Source organism: Primulina tabacum, chromosome 8 (assembly GCF_025594145.1).
Source record: "Primulina tabacum isolate GXHZ01 chromosome 8, ASM2559414v2, whole genome shotgun sequence".
NCBI lineage: Eukaryota > Viridiplantae > Streptophyta > Magnoliopsida > Lamiales > Gesneriaceae > Primulina > Primulina tabacum.
Window position 1 is genome coordinate 24,656,358 of NC_134557.1, and position 13,150 is coordinate 24,669,507.

The 13,150-nt window shown below is 36.6% G+C and overlaps 1 non-coding gene across 1 annotated transcript; it reads right to left on the minus strand.

Annotated features, from left to right (window-relative positions):
- Positions 1–4,586: 4,586 nt before the first annotated feature.
- On the minus strand, positions 4,587–4,697 carry LOC142554884 (small nucleolar RNA R71). The gene has a single exon (XR_012822249.1). It is a non-coding gene; the product is annotated as a small nucleolar RNA R71 (small nucleolar RNA).
- Positions 4,698–13,150: the final 8,453 nt, after the last annotated feature.

Consider the following 13,150-nt stretch of genomic DNA (forward strand, 5'->3'; position numbering starts at 1 on the left):
ATTCGAACTCACCGAATTATACTACTTGTGGACAACCTGCTCTTGGGAGTGCAACAATCAAAGTCGCAACAAGTTTTTGGCGCCGTTGCCGGGGAAGTATAATTTAATTTCAAGTCTATTTAATTTTTTTTATATTTTATTTTTCTTTATTTGAATTTTTATTGCTTTTGTGTGTTTTTATTCTTTTGCATTTGTATTTGCATGAGCATTTGGTCACGTACACTTAGTGGTCGACTCATTCGAAATAACCCTTTATTTTTACAAAACATGACGGAAGAACCCATCCAAGAAAATGAAGATGAAATTCAATCTCAACATGATCATGATAGACGAAACGTATGTGCTCTATCCTAATGCAGCAGCCGATGCCTTGAGTCGAAAGGTATGTGCTCTATCCTTATCGACGATAGGTATTTCGAATTTGATTGAAGATTGTTGTTTGTCTGGATTAGCATTTGATACAGATAATAGACCATTACGACTTGCTACGATTCAAATGGGTTAACCAGATTTGATTGTTCGCATTAAAGAAGCACAGAAAAATGATCAGAAGGTTCAGAAATCGATTGAGATGGTCAGAGCAGGACGACAATCAGAGTATCAGGTACATGATCATGTTTTGTATGTGAATAACCATCTTGTAATGCCAGATGTTTCAGATTTGAAACAACAAATTTTATCAGAAGCACACTGTATTCGGTTCAGTATTCATCCTGGTGGCAGAAAGATGTACAATGATATGAAGAAACAGTTTTGGTGGAAACAGATGAAATCAGATATTGCAGAGTTTGTGTCTAGATGTTTGAATTGCCAACAGGTTAAAGCAGAAAGGAAGAAACCCGGAGGTTTACTTCAGAGCTTATCTATTCCTGAATGAAAATGGGATCACATTTCCATGGATTTTATCACGAAATTACCACGATCATCCCGGGGTTGTGATGCGATTTGTCTCGTGATTGACAGATTGACCAAATTAGCATGCTTTATTCCGTACAGAAGGACGTATCGACATGATCAGATGGCAGAGATATATGTGAGAGAGGTGGTCAGATTGCATGGTGTGCCGAAATCTATCGTATCAGATCGTGATCCCCGATTCACTTCACATTTCTGGCACAGTTTGCAGCAGGCTTTAGGTACGACATTGCACTTGAGTACTGCATATCATCCTCAGACCGTTGGACAGTCAGAGCGGACTATCCAAACATTAGAGGATATGCTGAGAGCTGTAGTGCTAGATTTTGGCACTAGTTGGCAAGATTCACTACCTCTTTGTGAATTCTCGTACAACAACAGCTATCAGACGAGCATTGAGATGGCACCGTTTGAAGCATTATATGGCAAGAAGTGCAGATCTCCTCTGTATTGGGATGATATATCTGAAGTACCAGAACTTGGGCCTGATATGATTCGTGAAATGACTTAGAAAGTAAAACTGATCCAGAAAAGAATGAAGACGGCGCAAGATAGACAAGCCAAGTATGCGAATGTACGTCGTCGACCGTTAGTATTTGAACAAGGAGACGGAGTATTTTTGAAGATTTATCCTTTCAGAGGCATTGTCAGGTTTGGCAAACGTGGGAAATTGTCTCCTAGATACATCGGTCCATACGAAATTCTTGAGAAGATTGGTGATCGTGCATATCGACTTGCTCTTCCTCCTTCGCTATCTGGGATACATGACGTCTTTCATGTGTCGATGCTACGGAAATATCTGCCAGATACTTCTCATATCCTTCAGCCTGACGAAACCGAACTCGATGAAACTTTGAGTTATTTTGAGCAACCGATTCAGATTATTGACCGCAAGGACAAACAACTCAGAACGAAGACTATTCCACTGGTGAAAGTCCAATGGAGTCGTCATGGCATCGAAGAAGCTACTTGGGAGACTGAATCAGATATGATACAGAAGTTTCCAGAGTTGTTTCAGTAATGTAAGTTCCTATTTGACGTATGTTATATTTTTCTATAGTGATTATCTCATATAATATATTGCCTACGATTTCGAGGACGAAATCATGTCTTAGAGGAGGATAATTGTAATGCCCGAAAATTGAAGTTGGTGATCAAAACTTATTAATGCATGAATTGATGAAGTGGAGTAAAAGCCATGGAAGAGTATGAATTTTTAATGTGGAGTACAGAACAAATGGCGCACATGCGAGGAGAAGAGCGCGCATATGCGCGAGACAGCACACATGCGCGGAAGAGGAACGCGCACATGCGCGCGGAGTCCAGAAGACCCCGCGCATATGCACGAGATGAGGCTCGTATATGCGCGAGGGGCTGACATGCCAATGTGCCGAGACAGTAGGTCTCGCGCATATGCGCCGGTGGTGTCGCGCATATGCACGGGACGTGCAAACTAAAGAAGAAGACACTTGTCCTTGCCATGCAATATGATGTGTTAAACACCTCTTCATTCTTCATTCTCAGCAGCAAGAACCGAGAGCAAGATTCAGAGAATTCCTCCAAACTTCATCCCACCTTAGACACGTGATTGTGAAGAATCCAACCGCCCGATTTTCGATCCGAGTTTAGATTCTTGCTTTTCTCATCACCGGCCACGAAAGAATGTAAGTTTTATTCCGTTTCAGCACGTTTCGAACTGTATGTATGGGAGGAATTATGATTTGAACTCTAAAATATGTTCTTGAGATTACGAGATACGTATATTAGCAACCGGATCGATGAACGGATAACCTATGCAATTGTCATTGAATTTTCAGCATATATGAATGAGATTATACAAATTTTGAGCTTGTGGATTGATGTTCGTTGAGGATTATGAGTTATTGTTATTGAGTATTGATGTTTGAGTTGGCCGGTATCGCGAGATTTCGCCGTTATGCCGTCGAAATGTACCGAGATTGAATATTGATCCGTATATGTATTGCTTTGAGTTAGAGGTTGATCTGGTACATTATGTATATGTTAATTCAGATTGGTATTGACAGATTTGATATCGAGATTTCAAGACTTCGACTTGTGCAACTGAGACTACGACAAGAAAGGTATAATTCAATGTTGATTCGGGAAGACACAACTCAAATTAGACCTTATTTGAGTTTCCCAAAATCACATACTAGATTGTTTATAATTTGATATGGTTATGCCTTGTTTATAGAATTATAACAGTGCACATGAGATAGGTGAGTTGTTGGCAGATATGCCAAGATACCGGATGTTCGGTAGTGTCGAGGTACGTAGGAGAAGATCGACTCCTATTGTAGATATTCGACACAGAGAGGGCCGAAGTCAAAGAATAAGACGTACCGTCACCCCGATTGGGAGAGTAGGTGGGAGATTGTTACGTCTTATTCACACCGCGATACCTAGACTTAGATTGGAGTCGAGTCAAAGATTTGAAGTTCAAGATTTGATGTATAGCATTCTTTTGATCTATGTTCTAGATTAGATACATGTTCTTGATTTATGCTTTATATCTTACATATGCTTGCATGATATGCATGATACGTTGTGTTGTACTGGGATTTGTTCTCACCGGAGTATCCGGCTGTTGTTGTGTCTGTATGTGTGCATGACAACAGGTGGAACAGGGACAGGATCAGGGTCAAGGAGAGCGTGAGTGAGATTGGATAGCGTGGTGATTTCGGGCGTAGAAGACAACTAGATGTTCTACATGTGATATGTAGTTATTATCAACACTAGTTTGTATAAATGAAATGGACAAGACATGTACTCCTTTCAATGAAATAAATAGAGTTATCACATGCGTATGATCATATACAATAATTTATAATGTTTAAAAGAATTTTTTTTTATGACCCATTTTCTAGCAAAGATCCACTTAATCCCAAAGATAATTGAGTTAGAGCCCGGGTCCCCACATGTAAACTTCATTCTTGCATTTGGTAATTTATAAATTAATAAATTTAAACTTAAAATAACCTCTTTGTGGATCGATCTCATACTTACGAAATATATTACTTGCAGACAACCTGCACTTGGGTGAATTATAATTTAAGTAGTAGCAAGTTTTTGGCGCCGTTTTCGGGAGGTATAAATTAAGTTTATATTTGTTATTTATGTTTTATTTATAAATATTGTGTTATTTTTACTTGTATGAGTATTTGGAGTCGAAAAAAAGTGGTAGAATTATTCGAGTATCTGAAAATAATTTAAACATGGATGATAATTCAAATAATCAAGATAATAATAATAATAATAATAATAATAATAATAATAATAATAATAAAGAGCATGATCAATTAAGAATAATTAGGCACCATATGAACCGTATTAGAACTAGTGCCCCATCTTGTTTAGTTTTTCCTCCTGATGCATCTAATTTCAACTTTATACCTCAAATTATTCAACTTTTACTAAATTTTCATGGCTTGGAATCTGAAAATTCATTTACATCTAAGAGAATTTGAGGAAGTTTGTAACATTTATAATGATCAAAATTGTAGCATGGGTATTGTTCGATTAAAGCTTTTCCCTTTTTATTTAAAAGATAAAGCTAAAACATGGCTACAAAATTTGAGATCGAGTTCAATAAGGTCATGGGAAGAAATGCAACAACAATTTCTTAAAAAGTTTTTTTCTTTCCATAGAACAAACTCTTTTAAAAGACAAATTACTACTTTTTCTCAAAAACAAGGAGAAACATTTTATCCATGCTGGGATAGATATAAAGAATTACTTAATACATGCCCACATCATGGTTTTGAAACATGGAGAATTGTTTCTCACTTTTATGAAGGTCTAATACCTAAAGATAGGAAAATGATAGAATTCATGTGTAATGGAACTTTTGAAGATAAAAACACAAATGAAGCTATGGAGTATTTGGATTCATTAGTAGAAAATGCTCAAAATTGGGATAATATAGGTACAATAGAACCACCAACAACTAAAATCAATAATTCAACAAATGAGGGTGGTATCTATAATCTTAAAGATGATATATATATTCAAGCTAAACTTGCATCTTTAGCAAGAAAAATTGAGTCATTAGAAATGAAAAAGAGTGGTCAATTAAAAAGTATTCAAGAAATTGTTTGTCATATATGTGATACACATGATCATGCTACAAAAGATTGTCCAACATTACCTTCATTTAAAGAATGTATCCATGAACAAGCAAATTTTGTTAACAATTATGAAAACCAATACTAGATCCTTTTTCACAATCATTTAATCTTGGATGGAAAAATCATCCTAATTTTAGTTGGAGGAATGATAATAATGCACAAGCTTCACAACAATATTTTCAAAATAACCAAAATCATCAAGGTTATATTCCCTATGTTACACTGATAGACTTAATTTCATTGCGGTGATGATAGTCAAAACCAGTAGATCGCGTTAGTAAACCAGAAGATAGTATAAAAGCAGAAGTTCTCGTATCGCCTTAACAAAGCAGTACTTTTCGAGTACTTATCGGCTTAGAAAAACAGAAGCAAATTTTGACTTTTGTTAAATCAAAACCTATCGATCTTATATTAAATGTTATCGTTATTGTACCAAGTACAAGTATTAAATGCATCATTAATGCTGTACAAATTAATTTAATACGTTTTACGAAATATGGTATGAAACAAGACTGATTGTTCTGAAGCTCTTTGCAAGAACCTTTTTAGGTAATAAAGCTGATTCTATCAGAATTCAAAGATGCCGTTTTGTTTATAGACGTTGGATTCAAGACTTCTATAAATACAAAATATCAACGACGTTTATAGGCGACCCCAACACCTAAACAACGATTACACTCTCTAACATACGAACATTGATTTGAGCACGTAGAACTACTTATCATCTTCAAAGCTCAATATAGAGAAAATCAGCACACGCTTCACATTAGTTATCTGATCTTTTTTAGATCACATTGTGCTGACTGTTTCTTACTCTTTCTACAATCATATTCAAGTTATTTTATCTTCGAGAAGAGTTTGTAAGCTAGAAAAGAGTCTTTTCCAGAAGTTTGTTGTATTCATCTTATTGTGTTGAGAAACTAAGAGTTTCAGAAGGCAAATGATAAGTCCTGCTGAAGTGGGTGTGCACAAGTGTTGTACTGTAAAAACCAAAGTCTTTTAGTGATATCTTCTAGAAACAGAAGAAGGGGAGACGTAGAAGATTTTATCTTCGAAATTCCATAAACAACCATTTCCTACTGCCTACTATTTTATTGTGTTTCACCGTACTCCATCGGATCGCTTCCGCACTATTTATTGTGATTTGCTGGAATTACTCTTGAACAAGATTAGTTATAATGTCTAACATGATTCTAGCACCTTTCGCAAAAACGACCGTCAAAGGAACGAGTTTATTCACCCCCCTCTAAACTCTATATAGATCCCCAACAAGTGGTATCAGAGCTAGTTTTTCTTGTTCTATATTTACAACAGATATGGCACACTTCAGCAAGGTTCCTATGTTCTCAAAAGAAGACTTTGATGACTGAAAGATCAAGATGCAAGCTCATCTTGCAGCTCAAGACGATGACATGTGGTTTGTCATCACAGATGGTCCTTTGAAGATCTTAAAATCTAACACTGCTATTGCTGTTACTGAGGGAGCACCTCAGATGGTGGAGAAGCACATAAGTGAATGGACTGGCGAAGATAAAAAGAAAGCCAATCTTGATAATGTTGCGAAGGATATTCTTTACAAAACACTCGACAAAAATACCTTCAGCAAAATCAAAATGTGTTCTACTACTAAAGAGATTTGGGAAAAACTCATCCAAATCTGTTAAGGAAATGAGCAGACAAAGGAAAATAAACTGTCTGTAGCAATGCAGAAATTTGAGTATGTCAAAATGAAAGCTGGAGAAATTCTGAGTGAGTTTGACGAACGATTCAGCAGCTTGGTTAATGAACTAACAACTCCAGGGAAAGAGTATGACAACAGAGAAATAGCACTCAAGGTGATGAGAGCTTTACCCAGGGAATGAGACGTTAATACAATGGCTATGAGAGTCTCTAAAGATCTAAATAAGTTGGAGCTACATGACTTGTTCGCTGATTTAAAAGCCTATGAGTTCGAACTGGAAGTGAGAAGCAGATAAGAGCCCTCAACAAATCTGCCGACCAAGGCTCTTGCTGCTACTATTGATGCTGCTGCTGCTGTAGTTGTTCCGCTAGCATTGCCTGCTACCATCATTGAGAACACTTCTGAAAAGATTGCTAAAAAGATCAGCAATGATGCTATGTTTCTCTTTGTAAAGAAATTCTCTAGATTCATGAAGAAGAATCACCGAGCCTACCAAATCCCTTACCGGAACTTCAAGAAAGATTCACCACCTGGTGACATGGCATGCTTTAACTGTGGAAAGATCGGTCACTTTATTGCTGATTGTCCAAAGCCCAAGAAGGATGACCAGAAGAAAAAAGAATACAAGAGGAATGACAAGAAATTCAGAAGAGACCGCAAAGCAATTATTGCTGAGGAAAGCAAATCTAAATGGGCGGATTCTAGCTCTGAGTTTTCTGACTCAGAAAGTCTTTCCAACGAAAGTGATGCAGAATAGAACAATGTCTCACGGCAAATATTGAACCAACCTCGACATTTGGAGAGGTACTTGACTTTGACTCTGACGAATTTACACGAACTGATTTAATTAAAGCACTGCATGACATGGTGGAAGAGTGCTCAAGACTTTTTCAATCATTCTAGGAAGTTAAGATTGAAAATCAAGACTTAAAAGATCAAGTCAGTAAGTTCACTTGCTTGCAAGAGAACAGTTGCAATGATTTAAAATTTGAGATTAGTAAGTTAAGAACTTAGAATGAAAGAGTGAATGCAGATTACCAAACAATGAGGTCTGAAAATCAGAAGCTATCTGTTTTGGTAAATGCATGGAACAAGTCTTCTGTTTCCTTAGAGAAGATGCAAGAATTGTAGAAGCAATCCGGTGACAGGAGTTGTCTCGGATTCAACAATAATGAAAACACTTCTGAAACAAGTACTAAGTCAGAGCTCGATAAAGGCAAAGGGAAATTCATTCATTTTGTCAAATCCAGTGTGGTATATGAACCTGAAGTACCAACTGTTCGAGTTGAAAAGACTGTAGATCAGACGAACATAAGGAAGAATTATGGTCTGGGTTATGTTGATCCTAAGGGAAGAGTTCACCAGAGTTCTGGATCCATCATATGATTCAACTCAAGAGGACAAACTCCTATGAAGGTTAAAAACTACCAGCACTATAATTTTAGACCTGTTCAGAAGAGATACAGACCAGACAACAAAAACAGAAGGGAAGAACAACATTCTAAGATGCATTCTGTTAGAAATAGCAGACCTTTTGTTGCACACACCGCTTTGGATACCCGAAGTACAAGGTCACCTAGAATTGTACCAATGTGGGTCCCTAAAGGACTGATAAGGATTGTACCCAAATAGATTGGGTACCAGATACTAAAATTTGTGTTTGCAGGAACAGGAGAAGAAAGCCAAAATCAGCAGCTCCACATGGTATCTGGACAGTGGATGTTCCAGACACATGACTGGATATAAAAATCTAGTATCAGAAATAATGAGTTGTACTGGACCAAAGATAACATTTGGGGATAACTCAAAAGGTAAAACCGTGGGTAAAGGTGTGATTATCCATGGCAACATTACTATCAATGATGTACTATTGGTTGAAAATCTTTGTTACAACTTGATTAGCATCAGTCAACTCTGTGATAATGGTTACTCTGTGGCTTTTCAGAAGCACACATGCACAGTTAAAAATGCTGATGAGTCTACTTTATTAACTGTAAAACGAGAAGGCAACACATACCAAGTTTCATGGAATATAGATCATATTAATGTTCCTACGTGTTTAGTTGCCTCTCTTAGTGATAAACATTGGCTATGGCATAAGAGATTGAATCATCTGAATTTGAAGTCAATCAATAATCTCAAGAAACAGAACATAGTTGATGGTTTGCCTGATATAAACTTCGTTAAGAATCATGTCTGTTCTGCATGTCAACTTGGTAAGCAAGTCAGATCTAGCTTCAAGAATAAAGGTAGTAAATCAACTTCAAGATGTTTGGAATTATTGCATATGAAATTATTTGGTCCAATCCATATCATGAGCTTAGGGGGAATGAAATATACACTTGTTGTTGTTGATGACTTTTCTAGATTTACTTGGGTAATATTTCGTGCTGGAAAAGATCAAACCAGTAGTCTCCTGGTCAAGCTTCTGAAAAAGATTCAAAATGAAAAATCTATTTCTGTCATTAAAATCAGAAGTGATCGCGGAATTGAGTTTACTAACAAGATTCTTGAGTTATACTTGGATGAACATGGCATTCATCATGAATATTCAGCTGCCAGAACGCCACAATAGAATGGAGTAGCTGAGAGGAGAAACAGAACTCTTAAAGAAGCCGCTAGAACAATGCTAGCAGATGCAGACATCTCTCAGCGCTTCTGGGCAGAAGCAATCAACACGGCATGCTACACACAGAACAGAACAATGATCAACAAAAGGCACAATCAGACTCCGTATGAGGTATGGAAAGGGAGTAAGCCTAACGTATCTTATTTTCATGTATTTGGTTGCAGATGTTTTGTTCACAATAACGGTAAAAATTACTTGTCTGCATTTGATTCAAAATCAGATGCTGGACTATTTCTTGGATATTCAGCAGTAAGCAAAGCTTTTAGAATTTTCAATAATAGAACTCTTAATGTTGAAGAATCTATTCATGTTGTCTTTGATGAAGATAGCAGTGCTCCTGGAATTTCTAACATGTCAAATATAAGTAACAAGTTAGACGGGATTCATCTGGAACTGGATAGTGAAGATGATGCAGAACCTAGTGTTAAAGATTCTCAAAATCAAGAACCAGACATTCTTTTGGTAGAACCAATTGCTCAGACACAAGATTTACCAGAACCAGAAGTGAACATTCCAGAACCTGCTACTGCTTTAGCTGAGCCTTATTCGAATCTATCAAACCAAGAAGAAATTTATTTAAACCCTTTTGTCTGGAGGAAATCCCATCCTCCATCTTTTGTTATTGGTAATCCTGCAGCTCCATTAAAAACCAGAAGGCAAATGATTAATGAATATATGCATGCTACTTTTCTCTCAGGGTGAACCAAAGAAAATTGAAGAAGCTCTTCTGGATCCCAGTTGGATCGAAGCTATGCAAGAAGAGCTGAATAAATTTAAAAGAAATGAAGTTTGGTTTCTTGTACCTAGACCATCTCAACAAGCTGTCATTGGAACACGGTGGGTATTTAGAAACAAACTAAATGAAGAAGGCACTGTGGTCAGAAATAAAGCAAGACTGGTAGCTCAAGGTTTCAGACAAGAAGAAAGAATAGACTATGATGAAACCTATGTACAAGTAGCAAGGCTTGAAGCGATCAAAATATTTTTAGCCTTTGCTGCTTTCAAAAATATCTAAGTGTATCAAATGGACGTGAAAAGCGCCTTCCTAAATGGTCTACTGCAAGAAGAGGTCTACGCCGAAAAACCTCCAGGTTTTATCGATCATTTCTTACCAAATCATGTATTTAAATTACACAAAGCCCTGTGTGGTTTAAAACAGGTACCTCGAACTTGGTATGACACACTCTCACAATTTCTTGTTAATCATGATTTTACTGTCAGAACAGTAGACAAAACTCTGTTCACTTTAGTTAAGAATAAGCACATTCTGTTAGTACAGATTTATGTTGATGACATAATCTTTAGGTCAACTAACCCCAAATTGTGTGCAAAGTTCTCCAAATTGATGCAGGAACAATTTGAAATGAGCATGATGGGAGAATTAACATTCTTCCTAGGACTACAGATCAAGCAACTTGATACTGGAATTTTGTTAAATCAAGCTAAATATACTAAGGAACTACTGAAAAATTTTGGCATGGAAACATGCTCTGCTGCTTCTACTCCTATGAGCTCATCTACTAAACTTGACAAGGATGAAAAAAGAATTTCAGTAGAGGTAACTCAGTATCGTGGTCTTATTGGTTCATTGTTATATCTTACTGTCAGTAGACCTGATATTATGTTTCCTGTCTGTATTTGTGCATGATTTCAATCTAACCCTAAGCAGTCACATTACATTGCTGCTAAGCGCATACTGAAATATTTGAAGGGCACTCAAAATGTCGGCTTATGGTATCATAATGATTCATCTTTCAATCTTATTGGATATTCAGATGCTGATTATGCAGGTTGCAAATTAGACAGAAAAAACACAAGTGGTTTTTGTCAATTTCTTGGTGATAGGCTAATCTCCTGGTTTAGTAGAAAGCAGACTTCCATAGCTACGTCTACTGCAGAAACAGATTATCTTGCTACTGGAAGTTGCTGCTCTCAAATTCTTTGGATACAACAACTTAAAGACTACGGAGTTCAAGCTTCTGAATCACCCATATTCTATGACAATACAAGTGCTATAGCAATAACGCAAAAACCAGTACTTCATTCCAGAACAAAGCACATCGATATCACACATCATTTCATTAGAGATCATGTGCAGAAGAAGGACATTTGTCTGGAATACGTTTCTACTGATCCACAAGCAACAGATATCCTTACAAAACTTCTGCCTGAGAAAAAGTTTTCTTATTTTCGCAATTTTCTTGGTTTAATTGATTTAACTTGAGTAATATTGTTGCTATCAGTTTGTTGACTATTATCAGTTGTCTGTTACTCAACTAATATGAGTTTTCTTATAAGAAAAAGGAGACAAGTTGTGGCAACTACTGATATTTTATTAAGAATAAAGTCGACGCCTTACAACTTGATTCAAACTTCATTCTAAACTAGTTGTTCAAATCATGACTCCTAATATTCCGAAAGTTTCCAGAACTGGCAACTAGGTCAAGCAACTCCCACTCCCTTGAGAGCAGCATGTGGTTCAGCACATCATCCTTGACCAGTTAGGATATATGATCAACTAGATCAAGCCTCTTGAACCTCCTTGCAAGTGACCTCTGTTTATCAGAAGCAGGAAATTCTCCGGTATTGATTAATTGAAGGTCATGAGCAGTAGTCCAAATGGACATAACCTCCGCAAAGATGAAGTCTTCTACACCTTGTTTTAATTATTGGAAACGTTGAAGTGTCCATGAAGGATGAGGAACATGAGTGCTGCTTTCACAATCCATTGGAATACAAATGTCATTACGAGCAGAAGTTATCTTCTTTATAGACAAGATTTGAGGAAGACGAAGAGTCATCAAGCCTTAAATTATCCAGACTACGTTTTTCTCATCCTCTCTTCTGTTTATTTCTTGTTATTTGTTTATTTATTCATTTATTTGCATTAAGTAAAAAGCAGTAGATAAACAGATATATGACAAAATGGAATATTTCATTCATAAAACCAGATGCATTACATTGCCCTATCTATTACATTTTGTTGATATCATCAGTTTGAAGTACTGCAAAGTACTTCAGTAGGAACCTAACTAAGCTATGCTGGAATCCCCTCTTTTCGCGTGATCATGGTTGCTGAAAGGGGTTATTCTGCCGCTTAATCCTTCTAAGAACGAACAATCTAACTGATTGTTCATATTACAGGCCAAGGAATTTCTTCCAAGTCTTCATATCTTGAAAAAGATGTCTTCAGACATCATCTTACGAGAAGCTAGAAATGGTCCTTGCAATTCCTCTGCTGAATCAGTCTCTGGAGAAGTCCTCGAAAGCATGTTTGCATCATCCATTTGTGATTTGTTATTATTTGTGTACATAACCTTATTTGTGAGATTGCAGGTACTTATATAGAGTATTGGGAAGCTAAAGAGACGTCCAACCGGTCACATCTTGCACGAATTCCAAGAGTCATCTATCATTCCCTCAGATATTGTATCTTTTGCATTTAATAGTTGCATTAATTGAGGGGGAATATTATTTTGTTCTGTCTTTTCCTTTTCTGTGCTTTATCAGAAGCAGAAGAAGGTTTGTCTTTTAGATAAAACAGTGTGTCTACTAGTTTTTATCAAGATATGAAAATATTTTAGTACTTCATAGCTTTCAGTAGATATTATCATAAGACGACAAACCCTCTTCAAATATTTTTAGTAACCGCTTTGGACATCACGCCTATTTTATTTGGACAGCTCTGCTTAACTTTTCAAATTCAACCGTAAACATATTGACACGTGTCCTTATATTTTACTGACGGTTGTACATTCTAGACTTTAACCGTCTTTT